The 24,151-nt window shown below is 28.3% G+C and overlaps 1 long non-coding RNA gene across 1 annotated transcript in view; it reads right to left on the bottom strand.

The window, feature by feature from the left end:
* Positions 1–24,151, bottom strand: part of LOC135963550 (uncharacterized) — a 319,480-nt gene that overhangs the window by 37,484 nt on the left and 257,845 nt on the right. Inside the window, exon 4 of the long non-coding RNA XR_010576851.1 lies at positions 4,762–5,543. This is a non-coding gene — a long non-coding RNA (uncharacterized LOC135963550). The remainder of the gene's footprint in view (positions 1–4,761; positions 5,544–24,151) is intronic.

Raw genomic sequence — 24,151 nt, 5'->3', positions numbered from 1 at the left:
TAGGTGAAAGAAATAAAATGAAAAAAAAAACAGACAAATGTTGATAAATAAACAGAATCATGATGATGAAATTCGCGTCTAGATGTTTTGTTACTGCCGATGTATGTAGTTATTATTGTTGTTGCTGCTGTTTCTGTTATAGCTTATATAATATTCACCAGAGCAGCAACAACAATTGTATGTTCTGTGGCTTAACTTCCGGTCTTTTGTTAGACAGACATTGCTTTTGTGCCATAAACAAAATTCTAAAGAAATTCGCAGACAATATTGTATTGAAAATTATTAGGGACTCTCTCTTGTTTAGCTGCATTACCAGCAACAACAACAAAATAGCAAAAAAGGAGTCTTATTATACAAGTTGTTCGGTATTACCATTGCTAACAATATTAACAATAACGGTACCATGAATAAACACAAAAATATTAACAAAAAAAAATGGAAAAACACAACACACCCCAACAACAATGAAGTGAAAATAATAATAATAATAAAATAGCCGTTAAGTTTCATTGGGCATTGTTAAGCAGAGTGTATTATACTAAATGATATTTAATCAAAGGCATCTGGTTTTCTTTTTCAGCAATTTTTTGACAATTTTATTTATTATAATTAAATTGTATTAAATGAAGATGGCTCCTGAAATTTTATTTTAACTTTCCTCACACCTTAAAGTTCAAATTTGCGTATACTTATGTTTTTTGTTATTGTTGTTTGTTAGTAAACGATTCTGTAAATATAGCTGTAACGATATTTAATCTTATTTCGGAAACGGTATTTTAATGATAACTGTAATCTCATTCTGACTTAAATTACACTATGCTACACCAAAACTATGCAGAGGTTTTCATGTAGCAATTATGTTTTATTGGAACCCATAAAGTTCGGAACTATTTATAGTTTTTCTCGATCACTTTGTTTAGTACTTTATTATAATCAATGATATTCTTAAAGTTACTAAAAATCATAATGGCTATTATTTAAGTTGCAAAAAACTAAAAAAAAATTAGTAAAAATATGTTCTTCTTATTTTAGTGAAAAAGCATACTAAGTAGCATTCCAAAATACGTAAGTAAATAAAATCGATTAGAAAATTAATGAGTTATGTTAATTTTTGTGATAACATTTTTTTCGTGCTCTTTATTTTATTTAAAAACATAGCTGACAGTATTTTGCTTTAGTTAGGGAGCATTTTGACTTTAGACAACATGACTCAGCCAATTTTTACAAATCGTTTTCTGTTTGATAGCTAAAATTGTATATACTTCAAACAAAATAATCTATGTTAAACTATTGTAATTTTAATAATACCGTTATTTCATTAATTACGAAGACGGACGGACGGAAAGTGATTCTGAGTCGATCGGTATACTTTAAGGTGGGTGTTAGACTTATACTTTTGGGCGTGTACGCATAATACCCTCCCCACTATGATGTTGTTGGGTATACTAAAAGTCATTCAAATTGATATTTTACAAGTGCACTCTCCCTACTGTAATTGGTTTAAAATTCAACATGAAGTCCAAAATGATAACTGGATTTCAACCAATATTTTTTATTAACCTCTGTATTGCTTAGACCTATGGGTCGAAAGTCCTCATGAAAAGGATTAAGATTGACTGCAATCCATGATCTCGGCAATGTTTCGAACTGATAGTCTTTACTAGTTAACCCTTTCGCTACAAGTTTTAACTGGAGGTGTTAATAGATGTTTTAAGTATATCATATGGTTGGTATTGATATCAATATTGACTGATATTAATATTAAGGTCCTTCGTATCCTGGTTTATCCGTTATACCAAATTAAATTTTTAGTCCTGGAAGCTTATTTCCCTAATATGTTTCCAAGCATTCTCAATCATTTTTATTACTAAATTACAGTTTTTCCAAATTTTATATGCAAAAAATTTAAGACATTTTTTAAAAAAAAAATGTTTGGATTCAAAAATCTATTTTCACACATTTTCCTACAGAATTATCAGTTAAACCAGGAAACATCAATGTTGTGCGAGAACTTATCGTGAAAAAGTGGCGAGTGCCACTGGTTCATTAAAATTTAAATCTTAAGAAATGTCGATTAAAAAATACCCAACTGAATATGAAACGAAACAATTCTCCAGTTTCGATGACTCACAGTTGAGTGAAAAATTTTATATATTTAACCTCATACTATCGAATTAATGGTTCATAAATAAAATTGGATCAAAACGTATCTTTATGGAGAATATTTAAGAAAGTTAATATTGTTAAATTTTACTTATATTTTTATACCCTTCACCTTCATGAGAAGGGTATATATAAGTTTGTCATTCCGTTTGTAATTTCTACATTTTTCATTTCCGACCCTATAAAGTATATATATTCTGGATCCTTATAGATAGCGGAGTCGATTAAGCCATGTCCGTCTGTCTGTCTGTCTGTTGAAATCAATTCTCTGAAGGCCCCAGATATCTCCGGGATCCAAATCTTCAACAATTCTGTCAGACATACTTTCGAGAATTTTGCTATTTAAAATCAGCAAAATCCGTCCATAAATAACGGAGATATGAGCAAAACTCCGAGACAACCTCTGAAAATTTCATCAAAAAACACAATGTATTGCATGCTTTGACAAAAAAGCAACAAAACTATGTTTTTGGATGTGCATGCTTTGCGTATTTTGTTTTTTTGTGTGTTTTGTTTCTTTTGGCGTTGTTGTTGTTTTTTATACAACTAAACGTTTGTTTGGTTGTGTGTTGGTTTTTTGACAAAAAAGCAACAACACGTATGCTTGGATGTGCATGCTTTGCGTATTTGGTTTTTTTGTGTTTGGTTTCTTTTGGTGTTGTTGTTTTTTATACAATTAAACGTATGTTTGGATGTGTGTTGGTTTCATTGGCTTGCGTATTTTGTTTTTGTTTTTTCTTTTGGTGTTTTGTTTCGTTTGGCGTTGTTGTTGTTTTTTGTGTTCTTGATAAATTTAGGATGCTGTACGCTGAAAGTGGGCAATGTACATACATATATACTAATTATAAAAAATTATAATGCATCCACAACAAAGGTGAACGGTATATAAAGGTAGGATCACACGATTGCCGCAATGCACCAATTATTGGTCTATTTTATACGTCAATCGTGTGATTTCACAACTTATTGGCTCATATGTCAAACCACAACAATATTGGGCTTATTTGGCCCAATCAAATGCAACCCTGGTACGGCAATCATGTGAATGCTTGATAGGCAACATGCACCAATAAAAAAGTTAAAAATACACCAATATTTATTGTGTTCTAGTGCGGCAATCAAAGAAGACAATTAGCGCCAATATTAATTTTTGTAAATGAAATATTGTTTTTGTGAGCCACTCTCTGACCCACATACATCTTTTAACATTTCTTTATTAATTTTTTTATATGATAATTAAGGCCGACGCAATTTTCTTTTTTTATTTAACAATTTTTTTTTCAAAAACAGATTGGTTTTACATTTATGTAAACAAAACAAAATTTAACATCTAGCACAACAGCTGTTTCTCTGAGTTGCCGTAAACTAGAACAATCGTGTGACTGAAATGCGACAATTATTGCCACTAAATCGCTTTGCGCCAATTTACGACAATCAAATTTATATAAAATGAAGCAATCATGTGACTGCAGAGAATTTGATTGGGACAATTTCTTTATTGGGCCCCAATTCAGCACAATAAAATTTGTATTAAATTGGTTCATTGCGGCAATCGTGTGATCCTACCTTAAGATTCGGCATAGCCGAATATAGCACTCTTACTTGTTAAAATATAAGAAGTAACCCTCGTGTAAAAAAAAATAATTCTGCATTAAAGAAAATTTGTTTGACAACGGATATAAAGTGTTAATGTAATATTTAAGTGAAAATTTAGATTTTAATAAAAATTGTTAGAATAAGTAAAAATAAACTTTTTGATTTAAAAAAGTTTACAATTATTTAATTTTTTCTCGTTGTTATACAGTATTATGCGAAGGCGATAAGTCCATTTTGTTAAATTTGTTTGTCAAATTTGCATAATTATTATCTCAGTCGAATTGAGTATAAAAAGCGAAAAACGTAAATCGTATTTTTTTAAGGAAATATTGGACTTTTTAAAAATGTTTGTCCTTGTCTTTTGAAAGCAACTTTAGTGACAATGGAGACCTTTAATCGTATGTATGTATGTATGTTTTAACAAACTAGGCTAAATCAACTAATAAATACAAAATAAGTAATAGAAAATGTGCTAGTTACGTCGCTAATGCATAGCCAAGTACTCTACGTATAAAATATTTGGAATGAAATATTTGCGAAATAATTTCGCAAAAGCAGTATGTACTCTATTCTTCTTGTTAAAAACATGTGAAATATATATGGAAAGGGACTTATCACGTTTGCATACTAAGGTAACGATGTAAATACAAATCGTCTCCGAAAATCCAAAAAAAACGTAACATCATTGATGTGCAAAAAAAACATTGAAAATTAAAAGTATATGTGATAAATACTAAATTTCTGCCGTTTATTTTTTAATGAAATATCAAACAATAACAATTTTTTAAGTTATTCATCATTACAAAAAAACAATAGATTTTTGTTGTTACGTTGTTTTGCATTTTATGCGACGATATATTGAAATATTAAGAACCTTTGCCTCTAATATAATTACCTAGAGTGTTCTTGTATACTATTTTTACAATAATTATAAAGCGCCTGTTAAAATATGTTGATAGCAGAAATGAAGAAAAACGTTAAAATATTTGCTATTAAACTCACCGTCACCTTCATGTCCGTCATTACTTTCCCTCGTATTATTTCGAGCATTTGTTTTCTGTAAAGTAAAGGAAGCACGAATGATGATGTTGCTGCTGCCACTGATGATGATGATGGTGATGCTGACAACGATGACAATGATGTTTGTTTGAAAGGGGTTGCAGAAGTTGAATACAAGAAAAAATATTCCTTTACAACTTGTTTGACTTTATGGCACCTTTTCTAATGTTATTTTTCTCCCTTCTTGGCTTTGTGTGTGAATGTATGTTTTTTGTTAAAAGGATTTCTTTTCTTAGTCCTTTTGTTATCCTTTTTGAATCTTTTGTTACACAACTCATATTCTTAGCTTTGTTGGATTTGTTTCGATTTTATAAGTAACTGCAATTTTAGATGAATGAAATACATATATATCTATGTATGTTTGTAAAATGTTGAACTATGCATGTATATGCATATTTGAATTGAGTCTATTTGCATAACGAGTGTGATTTTTTATTACCAGCACTTTTTATGTTTTGTTGTTGATGTCCTGGTTATTGTTTAAGCTTTTAAGAGTGCAAATGTTGTTTGTTTTGTTCCGTTGAGAAGGTGCTATTTTTTTACTTGTTTTATTAATGTTGTTTTGTTTTCTTTATATTTCTGAAGTGGGTGACAAAATCAGGAAACTCTTTAAAATGTTCTTTAAAGGTGTTGTGTAAATATTAGTTCAATCTTGGATGATACAAAATAATGCCTTTATAAATTTTTAATGCATATTTGAATGTCCTCGAATGTGCTGAGGTTTTCTGTAATGAAACAAATTTTAGGTTTAATAAATATATAAATTAAATATAACTTAAAAGTTTATGGCAGAAAATTTTGTATTTCAAGTCACTATAAATTAATGTAATGTAAAATTAATGACATACTTAAAACAATTCAATTGCAAAGATTTTTTAATAGTTCTCTGTGAATTAATTGAACAACACCATGTCTGTTCTGGCTCTACAGTGCACAGTGGAAAATTTTTGTCATTTTCGGATCAAAAATCTGTAACATTTGAATGGATGAGGATTTTTGTAAGATTTTTTTTGTTGAATAGGTGGGACTTTAAACTTTAATATGTATCATTAAAATCTAATTATTTAAAAAGAAGTTATGAACGGTTAAAAATACTTTTTTGATTTCTTTTGAGTTTTTGTATAAAAGTAATAGTACTATAGTACCTCTAACTCACATATTTTTAGGCATCGAATTAATCTTTCATAAATGCCTGCATATTTCATGAAATTATGTAAGTTTTTATAAAAAGTTTCGCATTTTTTATTTTTTTTTCTATGAAACGCTATTTTTTTTGCACAGCGTTTTAAAGATAATTTTATATAGACAAAAATGAGACTTTTCTTGTTAACATCGGTTTATATTTTCAAAAGTTATTAAATTTTTGCGCAAAAATGTTCCTTGTAAATTAAAAATTGTACAAAACAATTTGTTTTATTTTTAGTTTTTTGTTTATTTTATTCATATGTACTGAGGGAGAAAATACTATAAAAGGTGTAAATGAAAAGTTGAATAACTTTTACAATTTTCATCCGGTTAAAAAAATTAAAACACTGTTTTCTTAAGAACTAAATTTCTATAAGCCTACATAGCAAAATAATCAATGAAAATCAACTAAAATCCAAAAAGTTGATAATTATTTTTTTTTAAATTTCTGTGTTGCTAAACATTTTTGCATGTCATTTGTTTATAGGCACCAAAAGGCAGCTAATTTTGATATATCTTTTAGGCAATAAGTTAAGCCTTAATTCGATGTTAAAACTAGATTGGCGCAAATGGCGCCAATAGTTAAAATCCTAGTCAAAGTTGCGTAGGTAAGCCAAAAAATATTATATATTTTAAATGAATAAATTTCAAATCTGCTAACAATGTATACAAAACTCATTACAAAGATATAATCAGGACAAGATACCCTTTCCAGCAAGGTATAACAATTCTAAAAAAAAATAATTATAAATATTACAAATACGTCCTTGAATATGGTGTAATTTTAACTCCCCAAATCTTTAAAGTCGAAAGTAGTGTGTTCTGTCGCCATTTTCGAATACTTCTGCTGACATAATAACTAAAATTTCTGCAAATAATTATTGCTTGACATCTTAACTTTACAATAGAACTTGTTTTATGGTTAATTTTAATCATTTGCAAAAATCAATTATGAGATGCATACACCTTATATAATCCACTGTGCAGTGCCTCAGTGTCATTCGCTCAGAACGAGTTTCGTAAATTTTTTGTTGTTACAGAAACCAATATTACAAGTTGTGGTTCTTATCGATGAATTGCGATATAGTTCAATATTAGTTCGGTGATTGTCTATAAATTTGGCCTCGAAATGGTTTTCTCTCTTGAAATATTAGATTAAAAAAAAATAAATTAACGATTTTTTACAAGAAAAATATCGACAAAGTTTCAATAAATATAAAATTGGGAATATTTTAATAATCATTTCAAAAATACTAACATTGATAGCTAATCATAATGATAGTGACCTTCAGAGCTTCTAATTAATTAATTAAATTTTATATGAATGCACTAGAATCTTAAATCGGAATTAAAAAAAATGTCAGCCATTTATTTCTTAAGTCCATTCCCAACATCTAATTATTTAGCTTCATTCAATTGCTTTTGTTTGAATGATTAAATTTTTGTTAATTCAAATATAATACAAATTGAATTAAGATATTTTTTCTTCATTCAGTTTTGTTTAATAAGAATTCCTACATCGGTGAATTATTTCTCATTGGAATTAATTCACAACATAATTCGTTCAACATTTGATTGATTCTATTTTTGTTAATTAAAATCCAATATAAATTCAATTAAAATATAAAGCTTTTTGTTTTGCAATAAGTAGGTTTGAATTGAAGAAAACCTAAATCATTCATTATATTTTTTAAGCTATTTTGAATTAGAGAAAACTTGAATGATTCAATAAGTAATTAATTCTATAAGGATACATTTGTCCCTCATTTTGTCATCATCCGAGTTGATGTAAGATAATTAAGACTTCGTCAGGTACCTTGGCGTAAAAAGGATTATAAAAAGCAGGTTTCCGGGTTATATAAATAAATTGTCGATAATAATATTTAAAGGAAAATAACTTTCAGGCAATTGTCGCTCATAATAAAGTTAACGAAGATTTCTTTTAAATGGACATTAAAGGCTCGATTAGTCAACAATTTCAGCTGAATACGATACGTTGAAATTGTGTGTAACTAATCCGACAATTCGTATCGCAGGCACACAAAACAACCTAAAGAAAATTGATTTGTACAATACAATTTTAGATTTTTTGGAAGTTTTCTAACAAAACCTTTATCGACAAAAATGTCTTACATAAATCGTGGAACCCCACGATTACCCCAATTTGGCCAACTGGGTCATGATCTATTTTTGACTTTCTAACTAATTAACTTGTATACTTATGCAGCTGGAAGAAACGGAAACATTTAGTTAATTATAAATAACTTAACTTAAAGCTGGAGTTGTAAAGCGAATAAAAAAGTTGTACATACATTGACTATTATAACGTAGACGTTCAATTCATACATGATCTGAATGTGACAAAACATCAAGTTATCTTAATTACAAGAATTATCATAGTTTACTGTTATTTTTGTCCTTAAAATGTTGTAATAAGCTCTAAATACTTTCACATAGTAACATTTTAGTGTATTCACATTATCGTGGAATTTCCCATATGCAGAATATTATATCCGTTAACATGTACACAGTTGAAGACAGTCGTAGCGAACCAAATATAAAATTTCAATTTATTCTTTCAAAAATTGTAAATCCGATTTAACAAATATTTAAGTTATTTTCCTTTGCTAACTAATTATACTACACAATGTGTAGTACACATTGTAGCACTGTGCATTATATTAAGAAGTTTATAGATTTATCAAGTAGTAAGTAAGACTCTTTGAGCACTTAATTTTCATATATTTTTTTTTAATACATACTACCAAAGACTTTTTGAGTAATAGATTAAATTTAAATTCTACTAAGCAGTTTCAGTCCTCAACATTTTACATTTTTACATTAGGGGTATAAAAAAAGGATTTGTCTTTTTTTCTGAACTCGTGCATTTTGGCCATAAACACATTAACAAGCAACAATTTAAATTCATAACAATTGCGGCTGTGGGGAATAAACCATTTAACATTTTTTAACATTTTCATTATTATTTTTACATTCTATTGAAAAAAAAAAATACAATTGTATATGTTGCAAGGCAACAGCTTATATTTGCAACACAGCAAAACAAAAATGGTGTTAACGAAAAAAGGTGACGACCATTAAAACGATTCAAAAACTCAACTCAAAAGAAAAATTATTATTATTATTATTGTTGCAGTGTGAGCTTTTATTATTTTGTGGGCAAAACATATGAATGAACAAACGTTTCCATATGTATGTATGTAAGTAAATACACAGTTTAAATGTGCATTTGCAACAGTGGTAAATTTAACCCATTCTAATGCAGTCACACTCTCAAACTGTTCACTATTATACAATGTGTGGCTGACTGACTGTTTCTAATGGATGAATGGCATAGAACTGTAAGAGTTTAGTGAGAATGAAGAAAAGTGTTAAAAAATACTGGAAATAAATGATAAAAAACACAACAGTTGCACAGTTGAATAAAAGAATATAATAAAAATGTAACTGAGCTGAAATTTATAGAGTTTTACAGGTTTTTTTTATTGCATTTCTCATCTACAGGGAAACCGGCAATATGTTCTAAGAAAATGTTTTATGCGCATAAAATATGCAGTAAGAACCGAAAAATATGTTCTTAAAATCTAAAAATTATACTTTAAAAGAATGTATATAATTTTTGAAGCCAAAAAATGTTTATTATTATATAATTAATACGATTTCTTTAATAAGAATATCTAAATATTGATAAAATAGGCAAAACATTGCAATTTTTTAAAATGTACATATGTAGCTTCCAAATATTCAAATATCTGTTGCTCTTTTCGTAAAGCACTGCAAGAGTTTGGTCAGTCATTTATCCAAAGAAATACAAATTTATTGTTAAAATTGACATACAATTTTTTTAAAGAACTGTCGAATTGTCTATCAATTTTTCCTGAAAAATGTTTTGATAAAACACATTTTTAAATAAAAAAAAAAAATATTTAATATTAGAAAAATGTAATAAAAAAATTATATATTTTGAATTTCAAAATATGTTATAAAAATGCTCTAAAAATCAAGATATGCTGTAAAAACTAATTAATGCAAAAATATGTTCTTAAGGGCAAAATATGCACTAACAAATCGATGCATATAATGTTCTGAAACGGATAAATACTTAATGCACAGCTCCATAGAACGTACAGGAAAATATATGCATTTCCATTAATCCGATTTCCCTGCTCAACTATTACTTTTGCTTATAATGCAGTTGCAGTGTAAAGAACAAATTAAAATATAGTAAATGCAATATTGTATAGAAAAATAGGGATTTAAAAAATCGTTGAACCTACTGTAATATAGAAACTGCATTAAATACCTCTTTGAATAATATTCTTTACCTTATCTTTAGAATCAATTAATCTAAATACATGGTGTAATATAATAAAACTCGAATCATCTAATTTATTGGTATATTTGTGACCACAACTGTAATTGTATCAAACACTTTCGAGATGTGTTGTACATTTATTACAGCTGCAGTGACTAAATGAAATGGTTGGTTCGTTCTAAAGAAAAAAAAGAAAGGAAAAAAAGTTTAACCAACCTACGTTTGAATGAATGGAATGTTTTATATGAGTTTAGACCTCATAACGGATACAGGATGTTCTATGAAGTGCTCAAAGCAGTTTATATTCATACAGACGGACCAAATGCATACTCACGTAAATGTACAAATGCGTGTAAGTGTATGTGAGTGTATGCACATCTAATGTACAATTCTGTTGTTTCTGTAACTGTTTTTCTTCCTGTACATAGTCAACTGTAACTGTTCTCTTTTCGGCTCAACTTCGATACACATACACCATCAGCACTTAAGTCTTTAATGATGAACAAACACTTGTGTACATACTTTATATTATATCGCTGGCTTAACATGCAAAGGCTCTAAGCCCATATTTTAAAATTTTACAGGAGAGACAAAAAACATTCAAACTTTTGTTTACGTAAATATTTTTGAATTCTGTAAACGCAATTTTGTTTGTATTTTTCTTTGTTTTCTATGTGCGTAAAAGCAAAATGATAAAATAAATATTAGCCGAGATAAAAGGTTTTTTGGACTTAGAGCTTTTTCTATTGCTTAGTTTGTATTTTTTTATGGACTTACGTCTTTTTCTTAGAACTTGACTTAAATTTTTTTTGTCATAAATTCTTTTTTTGTAAAAATAAAAAAAAATTTCAAAACATTTAAAAAAATTTAAAAAAAAAAATCGAAAAAACTTTTTTAAAAAGTTATATAAGATTCGGCACAGCCAAATATAGCTCTCCTACTTGTTTTTCACTAATAATTTAAAAAAAAATTAAAAAACTTGAAAAAAAAAATAATTTAGAAAAAAAAAATTTCAGAAATTTTTTTTAAATTTTAAAAAACAATTTGGTATTTTAAAGTACAATTTGGTGAAGGGTATATAAGATTCGGCACCGTGGATGTTTGTAACGCCCAAAAAAATAGTCTAACACCCACCTTAAATTATACCGATAGACTCAGAATCACTTTATGAGTCGATTAATTTTGAAGACATTTCGATAAAATGTGATATATACACTTTTTTAGGCCAAAGGACGAAGCCTATTGAAACTAGCTGAAATCAGTTCATTATTTCCCCTAGCTTCCATAAAAATGTCCTCCCGAAATCCTTTATACTATGGAAATCATGTCACCTAATTTCATGCCGATCGGTATTTAATTAGTCATAGCTCCCATATAGCGCACGCTTCCCAAAATCACTTTAAATCTGTAAAAAATGTTGGTATAAACATAAAATTCAATGCAAATATAATTAGTCATATCTCCCAAATAAGACCCTCTTCCGAAAATAACTTTTTTAAATTTTAAAAGAAAAATAATTTTGCTCATTTACTTAGTGTAGGGTAGACAGACCATTTTTTCTTACTTGTTTTGATACATGTCATTGAACAATTTGACAGAAATGGTTAAACCGTACTATTATAGGGACTCAGAGCTTTTTCTTGTGATAAATTGTGATAAATTGTACTAAGCGCTTTTGCTCATCACTACAAAACAACAACAAAAAGCGAGATAACTCCAATTTTTTTCTTTGTAAACAATGTATTTTTACTTATTAAAATCTCAATTTCTAAAAAAGTGGACTTAGAGCCTTTGCATGTTCAGCCAGCGATATATATCGTCATATAATATCAAAAAAGCTGTAAGTTACATTTTAAAAATTTTACAGGAGAAGCAAAAACCTTCTTAAAATGAAAAAATAAATAATTTTTTTTTTCAAAATTTGTTTCAGGTAAAGGTTTTTATTATAAAATTAATATTTAAAGAAAAATTTCCAACTTTTCTATTATTTATAGAGATATGAAACTTAGGCCTTTGAAGAGTAGTTTTTTCTGAAACCAAAAAGGCGTAAGTCGTATTAAAAAAAATGGTTATAGGTCATTTTATAATAGGAAGCACTTGCGTTTGTTTGGGGAATCTAACATGTATTTTGATACGATGTATCATAATCAATCAAAACTTCGATTTTGAATTTTTTGTAACTTACGTCTTTTTTGATTTCATATGACGATATGTATGTACATTAGAGTGACAATCAGTTGTATGGAAAAAAATTTTTGTTAAAATTTTGAAGAGTGCCGGGTGGAATATTGTGACACTAGGCCTAAATGTTAAGTGCTGAAAATTTGAGCCAAATCGGGCAACGATTTCTGGACGCGCATCGAGGTCAAAGTTCAGATATATGCAAAATTTTACTGTTAATATGGAATAAATAGGTGAAACTCGTTAACTTTCTGCATTGTTTTCTGGAAATATGTAGATTTATTTATATTAATGAATATTACATTAAAAAAAAAGTTTTGGAAATTAACCCTGTATCTCCTTTGGTTCAAAATGACCCAATACTGTATTATCGCCAAAATTAGAGAAAAATGCAAATTTTTCAGTTTTTGAAAAAATTTTGCTACTAAATAAATACTTTTGCAATTGAATGTAAAAGAATCGAAATATGTACGTAATTATCGTTGTAATGAGATATAAATGACAAAATTTGATTAAAAAATTTCAAAGTTATTACAAATTCGCCAGACCATTAACGTGTTTCAGGCCAATTGAACAAAAAATTTAGGAAAAAAATTAAGATATTTCGAGAAAAATTAAAATAAAAGCTCATTTTTACTTAAAATATGTCCATATTTACTTGTATATGAGTTTTTGTCTTCGTAGGATATCGTTAACCTATTCGCAGGTAAGGCCAAAAAAAATAATTTTTTTTAACGGCTGTTTCAAAACTCCATTTTCAAATTTTTAAAAATTTTGTTAAACAAATTTCAGATTTTTTCGATCATCACATTGGGGTTTATTGAGATCAAAATAGGGAATAAAAATATGAAAAAATTATATCAATACCTCTTACAGTTTTTCCGTACCTGCGATTTAAATTTAGCGCTTTTCAAGAAAAACTAATTTTTTGTCCATATTTAGGCGAATGAGTCCAATTTCCATACTGTTATAAATTTTAAGTAAAACCTATTCATAATATTATAGTCCTTGTAATTTTAAATATGTTCTGAAAGTTTTACTAAAATCGGAAAACGATAACCTTTGAATCGTGAAGGTCAAAGGTCAAATTTTTCAATATTTGGAATTTTTCATGGAGAGATAGCGAAATGTTATATATTTTTGGGCCGATTTTCATGAAACTTGAGGAAAATATATATTGGTGTCTAGCATTTACAACAACAGTGCAAAAATGGATTTTAACCTTTAAGAGGACTTGGGGTCAAAATGGTTGTGTTTTTCGTGATTTTAAAAGTTGAGGGTAATTTGAACCCCAAGTGCTGCTAAGGGTTAATTTCCATTTTTGTGCTGTTATTTTAAATTCTGGACTTTATGTTATATTTTCCTTAAGTTGCATTAAAATCGGCCCAAAAATATATAACATTTCGCTATCTTTTCATTAGAAATTCCAAATATTGAAAAATTTGACCTTTGACCTTCACGATTTAAAGGTTATCGTTTTCCGATTTTAGTAAAACTTTCAGAACATATTTAAAATTACAAGGACTATAATATTATGAATAGGTTTTACTTAAAATTTATAACAGTATGGAAATTGGACTCATTCGCCTAAATATGGACAAAAAATTAGTTTTTCTTGAAAAGCGCTAAATTTAAATCGCAGGTACGGAAAAACTGTAAGAGGTATTGATATAATTTTTTCATATTTTTATTTCCTATTTTGATCTCAATAAACCCCAATGTGATGATCGAAAAAATCTGAAATTTGTTTAACAAAATTTTTAAAAATTTGAAAATGGAGTTTTGAAACAGCCGTTAAAAAAAATTATTTTTTTTGGCCTTACCTGCGAATAGGTTAACGGTATCCTACGAAGACAAAAACTCATATACAAGTAAATATGGACATATTTTAAGTAAAAATGAGCTTTTATTTTAATTTTTCTCGAAATATCTTAATTTTTTTCCTAAATTTTTTGTTCAAGTGGCCTTAAACACGTTAATGGTCTGGCGAATTTGTAATAACTTTAAAATTTTTTAATCAAATTTTGTTATTTATATCTCATTACAACGATAATTACGTACATATTTCGATTCTTTTGCATTCAATTGCAAAAGTATTTATTTAGTAGCAAAATTTTTTCAAAAACTGAAAAATTTGCATTTTTCTCTAATTTTGGCGATAATACAGTTTTTGGGTCATTTTGAACCAAAGGAGATACAGGGTTAATTTCCAAAATTTTTTTTTTAATGTAATATTCATTAATATAAATAAATTTACATATTTCTAGAAAACAATGCAGAAAGTTAACGAGTTTCACCTATTTATTACATATTAACAGTAAAATTTTGCATATATCTGAACTTTGACCTCGATGCGCGTCCAGAAATCGTTGCCCGATTTGGCTTAAATTTTCAGCACTTAACATTTAGGCCTAGTGTCACAATATTCCACCCGGCACTCTTTGAAATCTAAAAAAAAAAAATCGGCTGTCACTCTAATGTACATATGACCAGAATATAGTGTACCAGTATTGTACTAGTACACAAATATGTATGTACATTATGGTGGCCTTTATTTTGTACATTTTGGATTTTCGATGTTCATAAGTATAACAAAATCGGATAACGTTTAGAGGTTGCACATTTTATTTGGTGTTTTGAGTCAATGCACGGTGTCAATTCCGGCCAAAAATCCATAACTTCTTTATTTCTTCATAAAAACGTTTAAAATTTGGTATTTGTATTAAGAATAACATAACCAACCGATCGATAAATATTTCGATGTTCAAGTACAGGGTTTGGTCAAAAAAGCATGGACGTTCTAATAGTATCAAAAAATTGCATGTAAGCGGCTGAAATTTATTCCAAAAATAAAGAATTAAATATGTGATCGGAAAAAGTCGGTCATTCAAATTTCGGATTACATATACAGGGTTTATCCAAACAATCATGGACGTTTTAAAAGCATCGAAAAAATTAGGTTATTCATGTAAATGCCTGAAATTTAGTCTAAAATTGAAGTATAGTATAAGTGATTGAAAAAAATCGTCGTACAAATTTCGGAATACATATACAGGGTTTGGCCAAACAAACGTTTTGGACGTTTTGAAATTATCGAAAAAGTTAGGTTATTCATGTAAAATTTTAAATTTGGTGTACATTCAAGAAAAACACACTTGATCCATCGCAAAAAATATTATAAATTGCATATAGGAGTTGGCCAAATAAAAATTGACGTTATAAAATGTCATTTTTGTAAATGGCTTCAATTAGGTTTATAATTAAAAATAACATAAATGATCCATTGAAAAAATTTCGACATACAAATACATGGTTTGGCCAATTCAGCATAGACGTAAATAATTCTCAAACTTACATAATTTTTGAAATTGACCAAAAAAAAAATACAACAAAAAATGTGTAAAATATGTAGGCACTGAAATCGTTCTGGTTATCAGAATCGCAGATACTTGCAGCTGAAATTTATAGTACTTACTCTTGATACTTTACAGTATTAGATGTAATTTACACTTAACCTCTAATAGCCCCACTTAATTTGTTCTGGCCTTTCAAACTTTTTTTTTAATTTAGTTTCTATAGATTTTAAACTAGTTCCAAATCATCTCAATTTTATATAAAAATAATAACTACGTAGAATGGTTAACTGCTAACTGTTTTATAAAAACATGTGCAAATTTGCAAAAAAAAAAAAAACTAAAGAAAAATGCATAGGCTACTTCAATTCAAAAGTAAAAAAATCGCATTTTTCTAATATTAAAATGACAAGAAAAAACCTTTGAATTTACAGCTCTATAAATAACCATATAGTTACTTTATAGCCAAAATAATTATGATACTGTATATTATGAAGTGTTAAGAAAAATTTACCATCAAAATTTTATAAAAATTAAAAAAACAAAAAAAAAAAAATTTTGGCCGGAATTTACCACCGTGCAATGTAGCAATATTTAAAAAAAATTAAATTTAATGTTGAAAAAAGATTGAATTAAAAATAGTTCTTGTATTTCATTTACCAATAGATAGATAATCGACAATTTTGACCCCAGATATTAACGGACGAATGAAGCGTATTCCAAGCAGAGCTGGAAAGCCTCGGACTTGATAACGTCACAAAGGGGTCTGTAGAGACAATTTGTGTAGATAGCATAGTGATGGACTATCAAAGAGCTCTTGCTCGTATCTGGTACTTATTAGTTGGTATCCTCCTATACGTCACTACTATAGGTTGATCTTCGAAAGACTCCGTGAGTCTACAAACCAATCCCAAACATTAGGATTATTTAGAAGGTTTCCAAAGCTCCAACGGAAGATGCTGAACGTTCTGGATGCCCAGTTCAGGTCTCTATACCCGAAACAATTGAAAAAATCACGATATGGTATTGGCCGATCGATGATTGAAAGTGCGAGAGAATTAGGCTAGGGAATGTTTCACAAAAAATATCTATTTTCATGATCTCGATAAATCTTATTTTTTGGAAAGGATAAAAATATTGGAGAAACGTTGGCAATATTCAAAAATAAAATATTTTTGCACGGAGAGCTGTATATGATCTATCCTTTAGACCGGGAATTTATTTTTTTTAATTCCCCTCAATTCTAGATTTTCATTAAATTTCTTCTCTTTACATCTAAATCAATTAAAAATTTAAAATTGCGAACAGGTAAATTTGTTTTTTTAATTCTCATTAAGCATTTGATTTTTTTTTTGGAAATTTCGTTTAAAAAATTTGAAAATTTTAAATTTCGGATTTGAGGCATTATGTTAAAATGTCAGAATATTTTTATATTTAAACCTCTATGTATGTGTAAATGTTCAAATGAAATGTGCAACTGTAAACATTATCCAATTTTGCCTAAATTTTTAGCATTGAATTTTTAGATGACGAAGAACAATTTTAAAACTTCGGAGCATTGAAAATCGACAAAGTCCAAAATAAGCGCCGCCCTAATGTACATATGCAAGAAATATTGTTATATTCGCCTCTAATACATTCACATTCAGCTATCAGCAATTGTTTATACAGTTCCACACACATCCTGACAGCGTTAAAGGTGTTGTTGTTGGTTCTATTGTATTTTCTATTGCATCCATTAAGTTAAATTTTTTCGTAGTCACACAACTTTATAAGGGGAGGAGCTGTTGGCTAAAATGTTTTTAGATTTTTTGTATAACAACAACTTAATACATGTGTATGTGATCATTTGTATGTATATAAATTAAGGTGTATTTGTGTTATTGGGGTGTCGTAATGAGTTCTTTGAAAGTCATCTAGTTGTTAAGATTGATTACCTCTTAAGTGATGTGAATGAATGAGTTGTGTTAATAAATGTTTTATTATGTAATATTTTATTGTAAATGGATTGAGATTTGGAATCGTGATAGCTTCCTGGGCTAGCCACATCTGAGTGAAATATGCTTAGTATGTATACACACCATGCAACTTATTGGAGTATATTTGTTGGCGAAACTCACCAAAGTAAAGTTGCCGACGCACTGCCGTATTAATCCAATAAATGTACTTCTGTAAATTCTTAAATACTCTTTCAGTGATTTTAATCAGAGAACCACCATCTCCCCTTCATATTTTGTTGGAATTTTTCTACAACGACGTGTCTAGATGGTAAAACACGATTGCGAGTTACAAATCCACGGGCACTTGAAAATTCGAACTTGTATGTTTTGAAATTATATCGTTTTTTATTAATCGGTGTCTGCTCTGTTTATAAATGTAAAAACCTTTAACATTTGCATATAGGAAGAACAAATTATATACATTTCATAAACTTAATTTCAAGTATTTCTATATTTAAAAAAAACCAACTCAAAGGGTTGTTGGAGGTACACAGAAGTTATTTTTAATTTTATAACCAGATAACCAAGAAACCGTGAACAACTTTATTATATGACGAGCAATGCTTTTATTGAATATTATATATTTAAGGGCAATCCAATTCAAAAGTAAAATTTGTATTTCCATAATATATTGGTTATGCCTCGCATAATGTGATATGTTTGAGTTGAAATTGCAACATAGCCGAGCATGAATGAACTATTTGGTTATAGCACTTTGTTTTGTGCACTCATTAAAGGTTAAAATCTATGTCTATGTGCTTTAAAAAATAACTCACTTTTTACCACACACATTTAATATCAATCAGATACGCAAATGCTATGACAAATTAAAAAAAAACTTGTCTGTGTCCTTTATTCAAAATTTAATGAAGTAATATATTGCCTTAAATTTATTTCATTTATATAAAATTTTAACTACGTTTATTTGAACAAAAAGTCTAGATGTATTTTTAAATTATCGTCATTATGTATTTCTTTTAAATAATTTTAATGAACTTTTAATGAACAGTTAAAACCAATTTTCCCATAAATGTATAAAACTTTAAAACCTTTTTCTGGTAAAATCTGCTTATAAAATAAAGCTCATCATTTAAACTTGATGGCAAAATAAATTGTTTTAAATCCATTAAACTTTTCGTATTATTTTTGCATTATAATGATAATAATAATTGTAAACTAAAAGAAAAAGTTCTGCTGCTAGATAAATTTCACAAAAAATAAAAATAAATAAATAAAAACAAAACAAAGCAAAAAAACGCATGATACAAGTAAACATTTGATGATGACGATAATAAAAGTTGTTTAACAGTCTCTGTCTGTCCGTATCGTACGTCCTTTTGTCTGTCTTGCCAGTGTGCGTTTACGTTTGGAATTGTGAAAGTGTGAGTGTGATTGTATTTGTATACACCGGAAGTTTAAGAGCCACATATACATAATGTTGCTTTAAGACAAAATACAACGTTAGACATGCTTTGAATAAAGAGAAAAAGTTAAATGAATGTAGATTAGATTTACTGAAGTTGGTTGGTTGGTTGCTGGATTTTTTTTAATTTTTTTTTTTTCAAACAGTTATTTTTCTTTTGCAAAAAAATAGTATTTGTTTTGTTTTTAAACAGCGACTAAACAAATATAATCATGACACTCATCAACTTATACAAATGAGGCCATCATCCATATACCATATTTTATTTTTTAGATGAGACATTCATTCTCGCATGCTGCATTAAATATAAATCATATTGCCCTCGAGAGGATATGTGAGGATAAAATAAACAGATTCAAATAAAAAGTGGGAGATACACCAGTCAGTATTATTATTTTTTGTTTACACACATTTACAAAGTGCCTCTTATTTTAATATTTCTTTAGGAACGTGGGTGAACTCAAAAGATTTTATTAAAAGTTCTAATAAAATAAAAGTTTTCGAAAATATCTACCTATTATACAGTTATGTAATGTGAATGGTTTTGGGTGGTAAAAAAGTTAAATATCGGGGATTTCATGCCAAGTGAACCAACTTTTGAAATCGAAACAATTTTGAAATTCAGACACAATTTTTCAACAAAATCGGTCGAGAACTCTCTGAGTTAGAGTGGGTAAAAATATGGCCAAGCAGGTGTATTTTCTCATCCATTTAACTTATTACGTATTGTTCTTAGCAAAATGAGTCTCAAATATTTTACATTGAAAATTTTGTTTGATAGATATCCCACTCGCATCCCACTAAGCGACCAAAAAGGTTTTTAAGGAAAAGACCTAAGCTTTTTTTGGAGAAAAAAGTTTGTTTAAAAAAATATTGGTGAACAAAAAATTGGTAAAAAAAATCGCGGTAGTCATGGTTTTCTGTTTATATCTCAGCCATTTATGTGGCGATTTCTCGATTTTATTTATCATTAAGTTGGACAATAACGGATAGAATGATGTATCAATCATGTATTTACGTTATTGTGGGCTTCAGAAAGTTGATTTCAACAGACGGACGGACATTACAAACAGAATGACATACTTATATATACCTTGGAGAAGGGTATAATAAATTTAATTTTGGTATCAAATTATAATGGGTTATAAATGTCTATATATTTAAACAACTATAGTAAATGAAAGACAAAAAACTATTTTGAATTGCAATTTTTTTCAACATTAAATTTTTTGGAAAATATTGCTATCGCGAAACTTCAAATAAAATGTCAACATTTAGTTTATAAAGGAGTATAGAAAATCGAAAAAGTTCAAAACAAGGGTCACCCTTATTTTACATAGTGAGTCAGAAAGTTATGAAAAATGTAACAAATGTAACCAAACTGATATGGAAATGAGGTTTAGGATATACAGGTTAAAAATGTCTCAGAACGCTTTTCTAACTAATGCAACTTTTTTAAGGATACCGTAGCTTTTCTTAAGTGAAAATGTCTAACTTATGTAACTTATTAATTGACCCTCTTATTTTTTGTAATAAAAAATACATGCATTTGTATGAGTATGTGAAACAGTGAGAGTGCTTTTTGTTTCGGTTAAATATATGGGTGTGTACATATTATATATTAGACTATTGGATTGTCTTGTGTTGTGTTTGCAATTTGACACCCATTTACGAGTATAAAACTAATGTTTGCTTATTTAACTTTCATGTGTTATTCATACACAAGTATTCATAAGATACTGTGTCTATGTTTTTATTACAAACAATATTTAGTTTGCATATGGCACTCACACATACATATATGTAGATGTATGATGTTATATAAAAGATCCTCCTAATTGAGAATTTTAAACGTTTTGTTGACTTTGTGTCTTTTGTTGGAAATATCGCCTTTAGCTATTTTTTCACACAGTTATGAAATGCTTACATAACATCAAACGTAAAAACACAGGGTTATTATTGTACAAACGAGTAGGTAGATACATACATATGTTTATGCATGTATTTGTATGTATTATAGTCCCAGAAGTTCTACGATACAGTCCCCAACCAGTGAGTTTACATATCATTTAGGGTAACAGCTAGTACTAGCTAGGCGACTAGTTATTTTAACACGTGCATGTCGTAAGCAAATGGCCAACTGACCGTTTTGGCTTACAATAAGACTGTCTGATAGCTGGTCCAAAGTAGTGAATGCATTGGATCACATACCGGTTACATAGAGTCAGCTACATTACCAGTTACCTCACTGGATAATTGATCAGCTGATTAACCTCAAATAGTCAAATAGACTTGTGTCGAAGAAAACCAGCAGTTTCACATTTGAAGACAGTCCAAATGTTTGATGTAATGTGCACGACAGAAAATATAAATAAAAAAAACTTACCAAAATATGAAATTTATTGATTATTAGGCCAACAGACGCTACTGATATTAGAACTCGAGATGATTATAAATTTCAAAATGACAAAATATTTCATAAAACATGTTGTGGTTAAAATTTAATGAAGAAGCTAACAATTAAAACAATTTTTACGCTATTGTGTCTTAAGGCCCAACTATAATATGCATAAGCTAGCTTAAGTTAATGTCAAAACCGAACGAAAAGACTGTCAAATGCTTAAGAAAATCCGAAGAAACTTTTAGGTGGCCATAATGTACTTATGTGCATTTAAAACAATTTAGCACCATTTGCACATTTATGTGCAACACGTAATTAAAAAAATACGTATTTCTTATTATTTTATGAATATAAATTAATTTTCTTCAATGTGGAATGTGCGACCAGCTTCGCTCTTTGCTTAAGCAAATAAAATTTAACGAAACTCTCTTAAGTACATTATAGTTTGTCACATACGTTTTATATGTATTCGAACAGTTGCTTAAGCTGACTTAAACTAGTGTATGCATATTATAGTTGGGCATTTAAGTACCGTAGTTATGCTCAATTTCATTTTACTGAGATAGTAAATAATTTTGTAAAAGTTGTTTTTTTTTTCTTATTCAAACTTTTTGTGTTAAAATCCAGATTTTCATAAAATGTGGACTTAGCAACTTTATACACTACACACTCTGAGGAAAATCACAATTTTTTTGGAAATTTGATTAAAAAATTTAAAGTTGAAAATTAAAATTAAATCAAAATTATAATGATACCAATTCATTGAATTCTATCGAAAATGTATTCCAGATTAAATAATTTTTAAAATACACTAAAAGAAAAAATTTAAATTTTATTTTATTTATTTTAGTGTTTAAAAATGTTTTATAAATTCAGGTAATATTAGAAATTTTTGCGAATACTTTTTCGAAAAAAAGTTAAAATCGTTCAAAACTTACTATAATTTTCAAAAAATTATGTTTCGCCAATTTAAAAAGTTGTATTTGGATATAATAGGAAGTGCGAAATATAATGGGAAATATTTATGTATATTTTTGAGGTTTTAAAAGTATATTTTAGTTTATTGAATTTCAAATGCTTAAGAAATTTAATGTCCAGTTCAATGATTAAAAATTTGGAAAATTTCGCAATAATTAGCATTTTTAAATTTTTTAACGATCGTCCCACTCATGTCTTTACGTGATATAATAGCAAATTCAAAAAAGGCGGTTAATCGAAAAACATATAATTTTCGAAAAATTTACGGAATTTTTTTAGAATTTTAATTTTGACACGTAAGTATGTACCTTTGTAGTGCAGAGAGAAGTCAATTGGTTACTTTATACATCCCATGTAATCTAGCGTGGAGACAATTGTCACTTATGTGTATCTAATTATTATGTACTACACTTTGTTGTGAGTAATTCGTACAAATTAGTTTTATACAACTTGTGGTGATATAATTCTTGTACAGTTTATTTTATTTTTGCTTCAGTATACTAACATCCCATGTAACCTAGTGTGATGCCAGTTGTATTTTTAGTGTATGTAAGTAACGTAGAGTGTAGTCACTTGATTTTGTAATGTACTTTAAAATTATTTATTTTACCCACCAGAAGTAGTATGTTGGAGAGTAGTCAGGGAAAGCTTTTTTTACAAGCAATCGGTTATTGGACTGCCTATGATATGTCTTTTTAACTGACTATTTGAGGTCAATTAGCAATCGGTACATGTTAAAATAACTAGTTATGTAGCTGATCAAGTAATCAGTGACTCTATGTAACCAGTATGTCAATCCAATGCGTTGACTACTTTGGACCAGCTATCAGACAGTCTCATTGTAATTAAAAATGGTCAATTGATCGCCTGCTTAGGGCGTTCACATGTTAACTAGTCAGTTTGTATGGCAGCTTAAAGTTTTATTTTAAATATGTATGTATTTTTGCTATTTTCATAAAGATCATTTGTGTTTGCATTTCTATGTAAGTATGTTGGTATGTTTGTGTAGGTATGTGTTTAGTTATAACCAGGGAAACCAAAATATGCAAATGCATGTTTTTTCTGGTGAGTCTAATGAGAACATGGATAAGATATTTACACGCTTCAGAACTATTTAAGAATTTTGGCATCGATTTGTTAGTGCATAATTTTGCATATTTTACCCTTAAATGCATATTTTTGCATATATTTGTTTTAAGAGCATATTTATGTCATATTTTGCGTTTTTAGAGCATATTTTACTGTTTAATAGCATATTTTGAGTTTATCAAAAACAAATTTTGTTTTACTTATTTTTCGCTGTTGTGTTACAGGTTTTTACTTCCTTTGTTTAAAATTCAAAATTGAAAAATAGATGGCTTTTCACCAAAAAAAAAAAATTTAAAAAACAGAAATTTTTTTTTTAAAATTTAAAATAAGAATTCGAAAAAAAATTTTATCCAAAAAATGAAAAAACTGAAAAAAATGTTCAACTAA

This window comes from Calliphora vicina, chromosome 1 (assembly GCF_958450345.1).
Source record: "Calliphora vicina chromosome 1, idCalVici1.1, whole genome shotgun sequence".
In the NCBI taxonomy this organism is placed as follows: Eukaryota; Metazoa; Arthropoda; class Insecta; order Diptera; family Calliphoridae; genus Calliphora; species Calliphora vicina.
This window is presented reverse-complemented; position numbering and strand designations above follow the sequence as displayed.